Source organism: Camellia sinensis, chromosome 2 (assembly GCF_055761805.1).
Source record: "Camellia sinensis isolate YWXY chromosome 2, ASM5576180v1, whole genome shotgun sequence".
Lineage (NCBI taxonomy): Eukaryota > Viridiplantae > Streptophyta > Magnoliopsida > Ericales > Theaceae > Camellia > Camellia sinensis.
Genome location: NC_138962.1, coordinates 26,386,844 through 26,404,147, shown reverse-complemented (window position 1 = coordinate 26,404,147; position 17,304 = coordinate 26,386,844). Strand labels below are relative to the sequence as shown.

General features: G+C 38.0%; 1 long non-coding RNA gene across 2 annotated transcripts; it reads right to left on the bottom strand.

Moving 5' to 3' along the window:
• Positions 1–93: 93 nt before the first annotated feature.
• On the bottom strand, positions 94–15,122 carry LOC114322987 (uncharacterized). 2 transcript variants are annotated; one of them, XR_014360698.1, is made up of 5 exons: positions 14,846–15,122; positions 2,407–2,535; positions 2,203–2,281; positions 1,306–1,408; positions 98–157 (listed from the first exon to the last, which is right to left on the bottom strand). It is a non-coding gene; the product is annotated as an uncharacterized LOC114322987 (long non-coding RNA). The 2 variants fall into 2 exon arrangements; XR_014360697.1 differs by lacking the exon at positions 1,306–1,408 and having other exon boundaries at positions 94–157; positions 14,846–15,120.
• Between the last annotated feature and the right edge of the window lie 2,182 nt (positions 15,123–17,304).

The window sequence follows — 17,304 nt, the reverse complement described above, 5'->3', positions numbered from 1 at the left end:
TGAATACCTTCAATTATTTGGATGATCTCATAAAAGCATAATCAAAATTAGTTCAATTATTTCCTGCAGAATAACGCAAAAGATCATCTAGAGGGGATTCCATTGGCATAGCTTCACCATTCTACGACCGAAGAACCAAGAGACATTACAAATTCTCCTGTAATACAAATTAAATAAAAAAATAGATAAAAAAATTATATCAGTAATGGGAATGGTTACAAAAAATACAAACAGATTTCATGAACCACGTAAAAAATATTCAAAATTATACAAACAATGATACTACAAAGAACAGAAATTGTGCCTGAGAGAGGAGAGGGAGTTGTAATTTGGGGGGGGGGGAGATCGAGCAAGGCTAGAGTAGATCGGCAAAGTTGGGAAGAGAGTGGTTAGCACTTCATTTTAAAGCCAACTCACCAATAGGATTGGACTATATGATATGCTTCAACAATAGGATTTTAGTTTGAGGTGGTTGTTGATTTTGCATATGAGACAAAAAAAAAAAAAAAAAAAAAAAAAAAAAAAAAAGAAGAGTGGAGAAGGTAGAAGATCCCTCTAATAAAAAATTATACATACTATTTTGAATTTGGATGATAATGTTAGACCCAAAAAACCAATCTCAAACTTTCTTTAACCCATTTACAAATGGATGTTTTCAAACAACATCAAAGAAATATGGACATTTTCAGGGATTAGTAACACAATCTGACTCCAAACAACATCAAAAGAAAATATTAATGAATGTTACCATTTTTCTTACAAATTAATAAATCATACAATTTTTAGATATGCCACATTACCCTATATGCCACATTATAGGTGAAAAGAAGTAAAGATTTTCACTACTCTATAAGTTCACCAACTAAGCAAACCCATGCACAACATGATTTGTAGGGGAGATTATATAAATAGACTCATGATGGGCCTCTTAAGTTCTCTCATACAAATTTAAACTTGAAAAAAAACCTAACCATTTTGTAAATTACTAAGAAACTTAATTGTCTTTTTTTATTTATTGAATGATATGCAATAATAAAATTTGATTGCATAGAAACGAAAACTATAAGTTTGATTGCATAGAAACCTGACAGACACTTAGTCTCAACGGAATCTTTGAGAAAGAGAGGTCTATTTTTACAAATCTTAAACATTGAGATCCAAGAGTCATCTCAAGATTTCCAAGCAAACAAACCAAAACACAAAATAAAATCGAGTAATAAATTATCAATTAAAAAAAAATATCAAAAAAAAAATTAACAAAATAAGTTAAACTTAATTCTAAACTAAAACTATAAGTTTGATTACAAAGAAATATGATAGAGAAACTTAGTCTCAATGGTGACTTTGAGAAAGAGGTCCGTTTTTACTAATCTCAAGCATTGAGATCCAAAAATCATCTCAAGATTTCCTGGCAAGCAAACAAATCAAAAGATAAAGTAAAATCAAGCAATCAAACAATAAATAATATATTTACCAAAAGAAAACCAATCCATTTAAAAAAATCTAGAATTAATAATTAGAGAGAGAAAGAATTAATTATTTGAAGTCAGATTGTTAACAAATCTAGAATTATAACCATGAATTATTTTCCATTACCATATAAATGTTAATCACCTTCTGTTATTTTACTATTCCATGATTCAATCCCAGGTCTTGTGTAGCCTCCAACAACCATTTATCCCCCCAAATAGAATGCTTATAATTATTTACAATGTACAATTAAAATATGGGAAACTCGATAGCATTTTTGACAATTTTACCATTTACCATTTAGTTGTAACTTGACAAAATGCAGCATGATGTCTTTTTCTACACACACAAAAATATAGAGAGAGAATGTATTGATATGGTTGTTATCCCAAGTTCTATATATTCCACTCGCATTATGATGGTTGCTCATTTTATTAGGCAATGGCAATGCCAAATGAGAGAAAAACAACAAACAAAATACTTCTAGTTTTATTTAACTGAGAGTTAATTGACATATTAGCTTATGGACTTCACAGTTCATCATTAGCTAGTTGGTGAGGGTGACTTATCTCAGAAACGAAAGTCTAGGCAACAACACATTGTCCAACTTATCTATTTAACTGTTGGATCTAAAGTTTGGAATGATCTCAGCCAAACTAACAAAATGTAAGAGATATGGTATGCATATTGCAAAGCATCCAATAGATGGGAAGTGTCTGTTGAATATCATACCACAATAAAAATCAATGGTGATGATTCACCTTGGCACACAGTTCCAGAGGCCTGCAGTTGAAAAATAGCAAGGAAGTGTCTGTTGGAAGAGGATAGCGTTCAGTTTCGTGTCAGTAACAAATAAAAGATTGGATAAATAAATAATTAATTTAAATAAAGCTTCTTTTTTTTTATTTAAAAAAAATGCATCAAAATTAAAGGTACCTTGAACATTACATTGTCAACAGTTAAAAAGTACTTAGATGAAACCAATTCAAAACTCTAACTTCAAATGAAACTTTTCCCAAACCAATTCCATCAAGACCTTCTTAAGCTGAGGACAAATTTCACCCACTAAAACCAAAACAGAGCAAACAATACACACTAAAACAAAGTTAAACTACATTTTCCAGATTATTACAAATAAAAAGAATGAAAAGGACAGCTTAAAAAACTTTAAAAGGGCCAAATTTATTCAATACCACAATATATTCACATCACACCTTGAAAACAACTAAAATAACCCTGAAATTTTCATGTTTCTTTGATTGAACAGAAATTAATTTTTGATTTAACAGAGGGGGATAGAATCACCAGAAAACAACTGAGGTTCTACTGGATTTCAAAAATTCAAAACAGTAGAAGAAGCACCTGAGGGGGGGGAAACACAACTGAAGCACGTGCTGTGAGCTGGAGAAAAATAGATATTGCAATTCTCTTGCAAAAACATTGTCTCCAAAATTATTTAGGAAAACATTTGCTCCCATGGAGAGACAGAGAGAGAGACGTGTGTTCAAATTCTGAAATCAGAAAGAGATGAGAGGGGTGTGGGTGAAGGAGAGAAGGAGAGGGTGATTACATTACATTTTGAATTGAATTTTCAGCCTTTGGATTGAATGAATCTAATGGTCTATATTTTGATAAAGGGACAAAAGTCCAAATAGAAGTGAGACATTTTCAACCATTGGATTGAATCAATTTAATGGTACATATTTTGACAAATAGACCAAAGTCCTATCAAGATTCAAAAACCTTTCTCCCTTATTATATAGATATACATACTGAAATCATACATAAATAGGGGGTTTAGGGTTTGGAATCATATATATACAGGGGGTTTGGAATCATATATATATAGATATATACATACATATTGGAATCATTCGGCCACCGAATCTCTGAATCATATATAATCATATATAAAATTACGTATATAATCACATTCACATTCATTCGGGTCATCCATACACATTTATCATATTGTAGACACCCCATTTTTGACCGACCTTAAGACTCAGACGTCACCGATTGAGCACTTGGTGATGTGGCATATCGTGCTCATTCAGAAGTCTCAGAGTCGCAGCTGCGAGCCCTGCCTCCGGACTTTCGAACCCTCTTATGTGCCTTGCCTCGGTTTGCGAACCAGACTCGGTTTTCTCTGCTTCTTTTCCTGAGGGAAGGGAGAGGTCCCGTAGACCATCTCTCAGTGGCCGTAGGCTACGTTTTGTGGTCGTAGGCCATTTTGCCCATTTCGGAGCTCGATTCTCGATTTTCGGAGCCGTCGGGCCGTGTGCCTCGGTTCGGGACCGCTTAACCATCTCCATTTGCTCTGATTTTTGGCATACATCTTCTTTTCTCCCTTTTGAGGGACACTGAGGTCTGAGAGACCCACTTCGTGGTCGAATACCAATTTCGGTGTTTAACAGGCAGTTTTCGGGGCCCCGAACTGCGTGTTTTGGCCCCCGAGCATTCGTTTTGCATCAGTTTTCGTTCATTTTTGGAAGGTACCTCTGTTTTATCACCAGGAAGGTCACTGGAGGGTGGGAGGCCAGCAATTATCTTGGCAACCAGTTATATTCCATTTTCGCCCTCCGGCACCCGTTTTTCTCACTTCCGAGCCAATGTTGAACACCTTGGGGCCACTTTCTTCAACCCCAAACCACAGGGTTGTGTTGAGGACACATGGGAGGACACCATCATGTGGTGGCCGGCCACTAAACCAGCTTGACCCTTTTGACCCCTAGCCGGCCGGCTAGGGGATGTGGCCGGCCGGCCACCTGCAACAAAAATACTTGGCCGGCCGTGATCCCCACACTGTTCACTTTACAGCTGTATGGCTTTATCCCCCAGAAAATATCTATATCCGAGGGATATTTCGTGGGGGGAAAGCTTGCCTCCTTTTCCCCCACCTTTACACCTTCTTTTGTTCCATATAACCAAGGGCAAACACTTATGTTTGGGGTTAGAAAAAATTGCTTCTAAGTCTTGCATTGCTTCCCCTCTCCTTCTCTCATTTCTACCCTAAAACATTCAAGTTCCACACTTCATTCCTTCATCACCACCAAGCACCACCATCACCACTTCATTTCCAGCAACAAGGAGGGCTTCTCAAAGGCTAAAGGTGCTGCAACTTGGTCCAAGAAACAACAAAAGACTTGTCCCCAAGGGTGAGTCGCCATTTCCCCTTTTTTGAGCTTTTCTTTGCAACATTTCTTAGCCATCTATGATTTTTGCTTTGAGCTCCGGCCATAACTGAAAGTGGCCTTATTTTGAGCTCATTTTCATGTCTCATTAAGGGCTCAACCCTGTTTGAGCCCTCCATCTTGCACTTGCTTCATTATCCCTCTAAAATGTCATTTTCTTGCATGATATTTTTAGCTTGTGTGTGATTTGTTTTGGAGCATGTTGTAAACTGATAATAGGCTTATTTTGAGCCCCTCTTCAACATTGAAGAAGGGCTCAACACTGTTTGGGACTTCCATGTTGTACTTGCCTTTATACTCCCTTTTTGGTCCCATTTTTGCATGCTTTGGCAGCCTATTGTGCTTTGGTTTTTGGCCATTTTATAGCACTGAAAATAGTCTCATTTTGGTCCATTCTTCATATTTCATTTAGGGCCTTTCATGGTTTGGGACCTCCATATGCCACTTCATGTTATATCTCTCTTTTGGTCCCCATTCTTGCATGTTTTGTTAGCCTATCATGCTTTTGTTTTTGGCCATTTTACAGTTCTGAAAATAGTCTTATTTTGGCCCATTCTTCATGTTTCATTAAGGGTTTTTGGCCGTTTGTGGAATGTTTTGTATACTTTGTGTTATAGCCTCTTTTGAGCCTCATTTTGCATTGCATTTCTAGCATGTTTGTATACTGTTTTGGAGTTTTTACAGTTCTGTAAATAGTCATATTTTTGGTCTCCCTTCAATGTTGTAGAAGGGAATTTTTCAGTTTGGGCTTTTCATATACCACTTGCCTCTTTGGCCACCTTTTGGCCCTTTTTCTTGCATGGGAGTGCAGCCATACCTGTGTTTGTTTTTAGAGTTTTTACAGTTCTGGAAAACATCATGTTTTGGGCCCCTCTTCAACTTTGTTGAAGGGCCCTAACCTGTTTGGGGACAGCAGCTATGAGTTGCTTCTTAATCCCATGTTTAGGGCCATTTCTTGCATGCTAGTTTTGCCCTGTCTTTGCTTGCTGTTTGGCCATGTTTTGAACTGGAAAAATGCTTATCTTGGGATTTCCTTGCTTCTGTATTTTCATTGCATGTCCATATTGTGCATGTTTGGTATAGCTATAGGCCATTTCGGATGCCAAAATTCATATTTCGGGAGAGATTCCATGCATCGGGTGTGTTTTCGCCTCATTCCGGGGCTGTTTTCCCCCACATTTCATTGCTGAAAATCCATTAATATATTCTATATGTCATTTTAGCGATATTGCATTGTGTATGCCATTGCCTCGATTTGCGTGCCCGTGTGCACGCATTTCGAGACACTTCATTTTCATCCATCGGCCTCTTATGTGAGTGTGGCTGAGGCTCTCTCATGTTAGTATAAGTCCATGTTGCATTCTATATGCCATTTTAGCCATATTGCATTGAGTATGCCATTGCTTCGGTTTGCGTGCCCATGTGCACGCATTTCGAGGCACTTCATTTTCATCTATCGGCCTCTTATGTGAGTGTGGCTGAGGCTCTCTCATGTTAGTATAAGTCCATGTTGCATCCTATATGCCATTTCCATGTCATTGCATTGCATATACCATTGCCTCGGTTTGCGTGCCCGCGTGCACGCATTTCGAGGCACTTCATTTTCACTCATCGGCCTCTTATGTGAGTGTGGCTGAGGCTCTCTCATGTTAGTGTAAGCCCATATCATATTTCCATGTCATTTGCATTGCGTATGTCATTTTCTCGGTTTGCGTGCCCGTGTGCACGCATTTCGGGGCATCTCATTTTCATAACATTGTGTATGATAGGATTGTATCTTAGTTGCATATTGCATCGTGTTCAGAATAGGAGTTAGCCCGGGCACGGGAAACGAGGTGCATTTCGTACTCTGAGTGACAGAATGTATCTCAATTCCCCAGTCACCGACACTCCGGATTACCCATGATGGAGTTAGGTCTTGTTGTGTTTTCATGTGCATTCATCCCATATTAAATTGTGCAATTCGACTCCTCGGCCATCATGCCTCGGTATGCGTGATTGGTGGCACGAGGATCGAGACATGCATATATCTGTGAAAATACATTGCTATGCCCTTTTCCTGCTCTCTGTTGCAGCAAAATGAAGAATCATCAATTTTTCGGGACTTGGCGCGTTTTCCAAGGATAACTGCTAAACAGAGGCTAATTGGGGCATCCCGGTGGATTTCCGCGCAAGGCAGCCCAAACATACATCATCCATCAGAAGCAAGGCAATCCCGGGCTTGCACGCCAGTTTTACTTACTTTCTTAGTTAATTTGTTAATTAATTAGGAATTTGTACATTATTTGGACTGTAATATTTGGATTGTAATATTCTTTTATTTGGGACTGTTTATTTATTCGGACCTTCTGCGCGAGGGCACAACTGTAATAAGTGTGCGTGAGTGTGATGTATGTCTTCCAACTCCACGTCTTTCTTCCCTTTTATTTACCTGCTTATGATGGTTAGATTAGGGCATGTTTCAATTAGCATACAGTATGACAGCATGTTTGCATCATTCATCTGTATTGCATGCACCGGGCTCGGCGCATCATACTAACTGCATTGTATTTTCAATTCCAAATTGAATACATGATAGTTGTAGCATTTCATATGCCATCTTAGAATAGCCGAGCCTGCTATAGTTGCATTTTTGCATGTGTTGCATTAGGCATTTCTGTATACTTAGGATCATGCAAGATTTCTAATGAAGTTTCTGTTTTGGCTTGGAGTACTCGGTAAGCTTTATGCTTTAGCATCCTTGCATGCGTGTGAGTAAATGCCATGATAGCATGCTTACCATGAGGTTAATTGCTTATGTGATATAACTACCTGAATGCCTGTGGGTAAAGGTTGGGTTATTTGAATTGGAGCAAATCATTGACTGCGAGTTTTAAGCCCACTAAATAGTGGCAAAACCATCTTTTCTAAGCCCACCCGAGGGTGGCAAAATCTGCATTTTAAAGCCTACTTGCGAGTAGCAAACTATCTTTCAAAAACAAACATGAAATGTTTTGTTCCAATTCGGGCGACCCGATCTATACTTGTATGCTGCGCGCATCACATAGTAACCTAGACTAATAACCGGAATAAGAACACACATTGTTTTCAAAAATAGATATCATGGTTAGTAGAGGCCGGTCTCTGACCGGGCGAGCGGGGGTGCTCATGAAGTGACCTTCCCCAATCGTACCTAAGTTCCCGAGCCGAGGCAACTTTGGTGATAACGGACACGTGGCCTTAGGCAAACGTGAAAAATCTAGAAATCCCCTAGATGTTGATTTGTGATTATGTATCAATTTTAAGCAGAATATAACAATCCCAATCAAACAATCAAGACAAAGAGACACAACGATTTTACGTGGAAAAAACCACAATTGGACACCTCCAACTGTGATCAAAAAACCACGGGCAACAGCCACAAGACAATCCACTAAGAAGAATTAAAGGAATTACACAGGTATACTCTCAATTACCTAGCGAATCCACAACGCCTAATTGAACCAACCTCTATGTGCCTCTTCCAACCCCATCTTCACCACGGAATTGTCTTTCTGATGAGCCACTCCGGATTCCACCAAAGCTTCAGGCTCGAATTCTTCAGAATACACAACTGAAGAACAACACTCTCTTTTGTAGAACAAAACACAACCTTTGATGTACTCTCTTTAGAACATGAGTTGAATACTCAATAAAGCATCAAAGAAAACTCCCAAAGTATCTCCAGATATAAACCCTAGAAACCAAAAAGAAGATCTGGAGAAGTCAACCAAAATCTGACCCAATACGCGAATTTATAGAATCTGTCCCGCGATCTCCGCTCGAGCTCAACACAGCCCGCTCGAGCGGACTGACCAAAAACTGCGTGCGAACAAACTGAGATGCGCTCGAGCGTAGGAGCATCCGCTCGAGCGTAAAATCACACATTCCAGTATTTTTACAGGCGACTGCAGAGATGCTGAGAGCTTCCAATTCACGCTCGAGCGTCCCTTTCCCCGCTCGAGCGGACAGGCCAAAATTGGAAAACTGGAAAAAAATAACATGCTCGGACAGGCAACTTTGAATGCATTTTTGCATTTTGCTTCGGGGGCGCTGCCCCTCAACCACGCCGTGGCGCTGCCCCGGACCCGCCAAGGGGCGCTGCCCCCTGGACCCCCGCGAGCTGACCGGGCAGCTCGATCCCCGTCATAATCAGCGAAGTGGCAATCTTGAAAGCATTATCAACACAAACTTCTCTGAAAGGCTTGATTCGGGTTGGATTCGCATCTAAACACTCAAAGTCTCACTGAAATAAAAAAGCGAATAAAATTACAACTCAAAGGAGTTTTGTCAAACGGGTTTGCCAAGAAATAAAACCTAACAATCTCCCCCTTTGGCAATGCCGTGACAAAACACACCTAACAAATAAAATCCTAAACACCCCAACCCATTACAGCCAACAAAAACCAACTTCTTTCTCAAGGTCATGATCTGCAAAACAGCTATTAGTGCCACAATCTCCAAAACAACTATTAGTCCCACAAAAGTATATGAAAGAGTATATGACACGATTAACTTGAAACATGAGATGGAAAACATGAATAGATGAAGATTAAGACTCATGAAAAACAACTCTCAAACAACAAAAGCAAGATCATAAACCACACAAGCAATGATATGACGATGTAAATACCATGAACATACAAGAAGGGCAAATAGTGCATAGCAACATGCAAAACATATAGCCAATCTCCCTTATCAGACATAACAAAGTGTTCATGCTAAACAACTCTTGTAATGAAAAACCAAACTCCCTTACCAAGCCAAAACAAGATGAACCAAACTCCCCCTCACTGAAAGCAACCATAAACACTGAAAACAGTGAACAAGAAGAAAACGATAAAAATATTATGGTGGAGCAAGTAAGGAATTTCAGATTAGTACCTTAAAACACATAAGATTATCCAAGAAGCACCATTACAAGAAAACACAATGTGCACAGTCTGTAGAAAATTCCTCATAAAAGAAAGTGATGCATTATGTGAAAAGCATAGATCCCATGAAAAAAAGTGTGTGTGTGACTCTTGGAGTTCAACAAACACTAGATTCAATCCTAGTAGTGATATGAAAGCTGGACCTCCGACAAGAGAATCTTAAGCACGACAAAGGAAAGTCAAACCACTAGGAATCAAGGGGTATTTGGTGAGTAAAGGCGGAGGCTCCCCCTTAATCAATGAATCTTTTTCTTTTTCTTTTCTTTTTTTTTTCTTTTTTTCTTTTTTCTTTTTTTTTTTTTTTTTTTTTCTTTTGCACATTTTTTTTTTCTTTTGTATATTTTGTCTACTTCTCTTTCTTTTTCTTTTTCTTTTGCACAATCATTGGTGGCTGACACGCTCAAGAGTATGGAAACCGAACCAGAGAAGCATGGATATTATAAGGATGGCCTGGTTGGTGACTCTGAGGTAGCCTTTTCCTCATGGCTGGACTGCAAAGAATAGAGGGGAAAGCCATGGAGGTGCAAAAAAGATGGTAGGTGGTTAAGAGACTCAACATCACCCATGATATGCTAGTATAGGTCAATTCCTCTAGAAACACAAAAGATCAATGACAGAAGTCCATAGAAAAAAATAATCACTAGGGCGGAAGACTCCAGAATTTGCTAATCCAAGAATGTGTACAGAATGAGACATACTAATCAAAGAACACACACTCCAAAATGAGTAATGACCACAGAAAGCACACATATATTAACAAGTAATGGATATTCTCATCAATTCCAATATGCACCAAGGACCACTCAAAAAATTCAAGCTTACAAAACCATACTAAGAAAATCTTTTTGGATTTTTTTTTTTTTCTTTTTTTCTCAATTTTTTTCTTAACCAAAGCAAGACAAAAAACAAACAAGCACACATTAAAAGACCCGAAAAAAAACACACAAAAAACTATAAACTAAAACGACCAAACAAATTAACACAAGTCAACTTTTCTCACCCAAATCTTTTTGGTCTTAACAAAATTAGGTCTAGTGGTCTTGGTAAAAGTCGCGGTGTTGTGAACACCCTCATGAATCTTGGTATTCCGCCTAGACATGTAAGTCGAATTTCTACCCTTCTGAGGCACTCTCCCATGCAACTTATAACAATAAGGGCGAATATGACCATGCATACCACAATGATGACAAATAAAAACAGGGTGTACCTTCTTTTCTTTTACCTTACCAACTCTAGGGAGTTTGAGAAGTCTTTCCTCTTGTTGAATCTTTTGTCCCCCCTTTCCTTGAGTTCTTGTATCATGAGATGTTGAAGCACTCTGTTTTTTATCTTTCTTACCACCAAAGCCAATGCCACTCTTGTCACAACTCATTTGTTGAGACCCAATGATATTCTCCAAAGTCTTTGATCCTTTGTTCCAAAGACCAATGGTAGCCATAGCACACTTGAGCTCTTCCTCTTTCTTGATCATTAGTTCTTCCAAAGCAACTTGTGACATCTCGAGAGATTCAATCTTTTCTTCATACATGGCATGGGTTTGCAGTAGCTCATTCCTCTCTGTCTCACAAGTCAACAGTTTTGCACCAAGAACTTGTCGATCATCAGCTACCTTGATGGCATTAATCCTGGCTTCGGAAATCTCCTCCTTAAGTTTGACATTCTCACTTTCACATGCTTTGAGTTTCTTTGTGAGTTTGTCATTCAACTTGAATAAGTTAAGAGACTCCTTGTACAACTTTTCATAAGCTTCCTCAAGCTCTTCATGATCACTCTCCGAGGATTCATTATCAGTGGTGTTCTCAACTGACATCTTTGGAGACTCTGTTTGTCCTTCAGTTTCAGAAGCCGCCATGAAGGCAAGAAATTGCTTATGTCCCTCTTCGCCTTGATCTTCGTTGTCACTTTCATCTTTTTCAGATTCTGACTCATCATCCCAAGTGATAGCGAGGGCTTTCTTCTTCCTCAACCGAGTGGGGCATTCTTGAGCAAAGTGGCCAAATCCTTGGCATTCATAGCATTGCAGTCTTTCAGAGTTTCCTTGTATCTTTCCTTTCTCCTTCTTGGCTATAGGATTAATTTTGATTTTATCTTTGCCTTTTGGTTTATGAGAATGAGTAGATTCCAAAAGATTAGGATTCTTTTTCAAAAAAGATTTTTTAAATTGTTTAACAAAAGCAGCCATAATCTTGGAATCTATCTCGCAATCCTCATCAGAATCCTCTTCCACTTTATGAGTACTACTAAAAGCAATATCTTTTTGTTTCTTTTTGAAATTCCTATGTGCCTCATAAGTTTGGAGATTTCCAACCAACTGATCCAGCTTGAGGTTGTCAACATCTTGAGCCTCCTCGATAGCCGTAACTTTTGGTTGGAACCGATCGGGCAAGGATCTCAAAATTTTTCCCACAATTTTGGATTCTGGAATTTTTTCACCTAAATTGAAGCTGGAATTTACAATGTCACTCAACTTCGCATAAAATTCATCAAAGGTCTCACTATCTTTCATTGAAAGGTTTTCGAAACTAGATGTGAGCCTTTGAAGTTTTGAGCGTTTAACAGAAGGAGTGCCCTCATGAATAGTTTGTAAGATATCCCAAGCCTCTTTTGCGACTTCACAATTACAAATACGACTAAATTCTTCAGGTGTGACAGCGCAAAAGAGAGAATTGATAGCTTTACTATTCCAGCTACTATTTTGGTAATCAGTTGTGTCCCACTGATCAATTGGTTTGGGGATTGTAACTCCATCAACAGTAATTGTTGGTTCATTCCACCCATTCATGACGGATTGCCAAACTTTTTCATCAATAGATTTTAAAAAAGATCTCATCCGAGCTTTCCAAAAAGGATAATTGGATCCGTCAAGTAGGGGTGGTCGAACCATAGAATTTCCTTCACGAATTGTATCCATTATCACAAATCAAACAAGATCTCGTTCTAAAAGAAAATATTTTTTTTAAAAAAAAAATAGAACGACCTGCTCTGATACCAATTGAAAAATCTAGAAATCCCCTAGATGTTGATTTGTGATTATGTATCAATTTTAAGCAGAATATAACAATCCCAATCAAACAATCAAGACAAAGAGACACAACGATTTTACGTGGAAAAAACCACAATTGGACACCTCCAACTGTGATCAAAAAACCACGGGCAACAGCCACAAGACAATCCACTAAGAAGAATTAAAGGAATTACACAGGTATACTCTCAATTACCTAGCGAATCCACAACGCCTAATTGAACCAACCTCTATGTGCCTCTTCCAACCCCATCTTCACCACGGAATTGTCTTTCTGATGAGCCACTCCGGATTCCACCAAAGCTTCAGGCTCGAATTCTTCAGAATACACAACTGAAGAACAACACTCTCTTTTGTAGAACAAAACACAACCTTTGATGTACTCTCTTTAGAACATGAGTTGAATACTCAATAAAGCATCAAAGAAAACTCCCAAAGTATCTCCAGATATAAACCCTAGAAACCAAAAAGAAGATCTGGAGAAGTCAACCAAAATCTGACCCAATACGCGAATTTATAGAATCTGTCCCGCGATCTCCGCTCGAGCTCAACACAGCCCGCTCGAGCGGACTGACCAAAAACTGCGTGCGAACAAACTGAGATGCGCTCGAGCGTAGGAGCATCCGCTCGAGCGTAAAATCACACATTCCAGTATTTTTACAGGCGACTGCAGAGATGCTGAGAGCTTCCAATTCACGCTCGAGCGTCCCTTTCCCCGCTCGAGCGGACAGGCCAAAATTGGAAAACTGGAAAAAAATAACATGCTCGGACAGGCAACTTTGAATGCATTTTTGCATTTTGCTTCGGGGGCGCTGCCCCTCAACCACGCCGTGGCGCTGCCCCGGACCCGCCAAGGGGCGCTGCCCCCTGGACCCCCGCGAGCTGACCGGGCAGCTCGATCCCCGTCATAATCAGCGAAGTGGCAATCTTGAAAGCATTATCAACACAAACTTCTCTGAAAGGCTTGATTCGGGTTGGATTCGCATCTAAACACTCAAAGTCTCACTGAAATAAAAAAGCGAATAAAATTACAACTCAAAGGAGTTTTGTCAAACGGGTTTGCCAAGAAATAAAACCTAACAAAACGAGTCAGGGTTTCCTAAATTTCCCAAAATAAAATATTTAGGTGGCGACTCTGTATCTGGCAAAGCAGTCCATGTTTGGCACTTCTTTCAAAAATCTATTTTCTCAAAAACGATTTGCCGGATTTGGACTCTTTGGTTCAGATTAAGAACCGTGAAACGAAATCGAGTCCGAGCTGTAGCGAGGTCCCCTGCGGGCTTGTCTACACATATATAATAGTTTAATTTATATACATGATTTGCATTTGAGGCAACCACACACAAACCCCTAATGCATCATAGAACCAATACAAAGAGCTCCACTTTTGATTGAATCCATGTGTGTCCGCATCTACAATTTCACATATATATACATGTGTATTTATGCGTATATATCCTCCTAAGCCTTAAAGCTAATTGAAGGTATAGATTAGATTTAAAATTACCAGAAGTTAAATTAAATGGTTGAATTAGTACCAGATTTTATCGAGTAATCCCCATATAAATTACCCAAAAACCATTATGGGCTACGATGATTCTACACTTTTTTACAATCCAGGCACTGAAATCCCAGAACAGTACCAAACAACAATTATGTGCAATGATGACTCTACACTTCAGATAGCTATCAATTATTGCAAACCAAACAAAAAAGCCCATTTACTTTTTCTTTTTCTTTTTTTTTTAAATCTTTTAATCTTTTAAAAAAAAATCCAACAAAGGCACATCAACAAATCAGAATTAGAACAATATAACACACGAAAAACAAAAATAAAATGCCAATAAAAATCAAACTCATAATACCCAGCAAATCTGCAAAACGGGAAGTGTTGAGTCACCTAGAAACCGATGGATATATATATGAAATTAATAGATCTCATAAAAATCAAATAGAAACAAAACCAATGGATATATATATGAAATTAACCAATGGATATATAAAAATCAAACTCATAAAAATCAAACTCATTCCACAAAACCAATAGATCTCAAATCAAATTAATAGAAACAAAAGGATTAACAAAACAGAAGCAGATCAAATAGCATAAACAGAAAATTAAGGCACATACATAACCAGATTTACACACATATATGCATTAAAATTCACAGGAATGATTGGATTGAAACGAAGAATTGTTGAGTCACCTGGAAACTGATGGAGATGAGATGTTTGGCGCTGAGAAGGAAGCGAGAGTTTTGAGAGGAAGATGTCTCGACAGTTTGGAGGTTGTCGAAACCCTAGTCCCCAAACCTTTTACCACACTCTACCATCAACTGATTTCAAAATGTGTAGCACGTCTAATGGAGAGAGAGAGAGAGAGAGAGAGAGAGAGAAAAGGGGGGTCTGATTTTTGAAATCAGAAACCAGAAACAAAGAGATGAGAGTGAGAGAGAGAGAGGGGGTGTGGGTTGAAAATGGAGTATAACACTGTGAGCCCTTGGATTAAGTTCAATCCAATGGTTAATATTTTGACACACGGATAGAAGTCCCATCAAGGAAAAAAAACTGAGCTTCCTTATTATATAGATATATGTATATATGATACACACAAAGACGATGTAATTTGTAACTCTGTTTTTTCCACATCCACAAGAAACTGAATGACAATCATTATTTAATCAAAGACCCAACCCACCTTGAGGCCTTTAAGCAAAAATGTTATCCTTCAAGTTGCAACACTAGTAGAAGCAAGAAAACACTTGATCTATAATAGCACTTGCACCACAGACATCGTCTAATTCATATAGGAAACCATTTGATTTGAAAGAGAAAGTTGGCAAGTGAAAAGCAATTTCGGGAGAAGTTGTCAGGATGTGAATTTGTGGGAAGTTGATTTTAATGTTTCTAAGTGGAAAGGAGTTTGTGAGAATTTTGATTATTGCCCCATAACTTGATAGAAGGAAAATAATACACAACTTCAGTACATGATCAACACCAAAATGAGCCCCTTTATATATTAATATTGATAATATATTCATACAAGATATATTGAGGGTTCATTATGTCCACTCAAACTTGGACCAAATTTGACATGCTTTATTCTCAATGTTTCCCAATTCTTCTTACCTGGAAACTACTCTTGTACTTATCCTAACAATTACTCTAATGCTATGCAAGAAATACTCAACTTTCAAAATAAGTTACATGATCTAGATGATGCGGAACGTGATATGTGGATTTTATTTATTTGTAATTTTTTTAATTTATGTTTATTTATTTATTTTATTAATAATTTAATTAAAACCTTAGTATATTTAGTTACTTATTTTATTAGAGATTAGGCTTCCAAATAATGTCATGATTTACTTTGTTATTTTTAATTAGGGTTTCCTACGTTGCCTATATATATGGCTCTATGTAATAGTTTTCGGTTAGCTTTGAGATAATAGTATTGAGTAGTTAAAGGTTGTGGCCGTTTTTGTGAGATTAAGGTTTTGACCGTTGTATTCTTCTTCTCCCTTCTAGTTCTTCTCAAAACTTTTTGATCTTCTTCTTTAGATCAATTCTCCACATATTCTGATTTTAGGATCAATTGAATAGTCGATTTAGTTCTTGATTGAAATAAAATAAAATAAATTTCAAATTATAGATATGTTTAAGAAGTATCAAATAGGTTTATGCTAGTATCCAAACAGTATTTGTAACGCCCTCAAAATAATAACAATAAACCCATCAGATAAGACATGCATTTACATTTAAACTAACTGCATTCCTTTCATTCATTAGAATTCCAAGACATAAGTATTACATGTTAACCTCATAACAAAATGCCCTACGGGCTTACAGCTTTCCAAGTTAACACTTGGTTACAACAAAGAGTTCTAACTCGTTTACACATTAAGCCCTTGGCTTGAAATTACATGTAATACATCAAAAGTAAAACGACAAAATTATGTCCGCCACTAGCCTCCCAGCTATGTCCTTGGAGGTGGCATGCTTATCTGTTGAAAAGGGAAAATGAAAAGTAATTGGGACTTGTAAGTCGTTGACATAAATATGTAATTTATGTGATTGTATCAGTGTTGACCAACTATCAATTGCTAATGTTTTAGTCATTGTCCATGGTTGGTTTAGTGTATTTCTACTGGGCTGTGGCTCACCCTATATGGGAATATCATTTTCAGGTGCAGGAAGCATGCCACCTCCAAGGACATAGCTGGGAGGCTAGTGGCGGGCATAATTTTGTCGTTTTACTTTTGATGTATTACATGTAATTTCAAGCCAAGGGCTTAATGTGTAAACGAGTTAGAACTCTTTGTTGTAACCAAGTGTTAACTTGGAAAGCTGTAAGCCCGTAGGGCATTTTGTTATGAGGTTAACATGTAATACTTATGTCTTGGAATTCTAATGAATGAAAGGAATGCAGTTAGTTTAAATGTAAATGCATGTCTTATCTGATGGGTTTATTGTTATTATTTTGAGGGCGTTACAACTTGGTATCAGAGCGTACCGGGTTCGAATACTTTGGGTACGTGGGAAGTGATTAGGATCACAATGGGTTTGTCTCGCTTGATAGAGACGTAGATGTAGTACCATATGCTATGTGCTTAAGTGATAACATGCTTATGTGACTATGTGGGTATGGGATTTAATTTCTAGGATG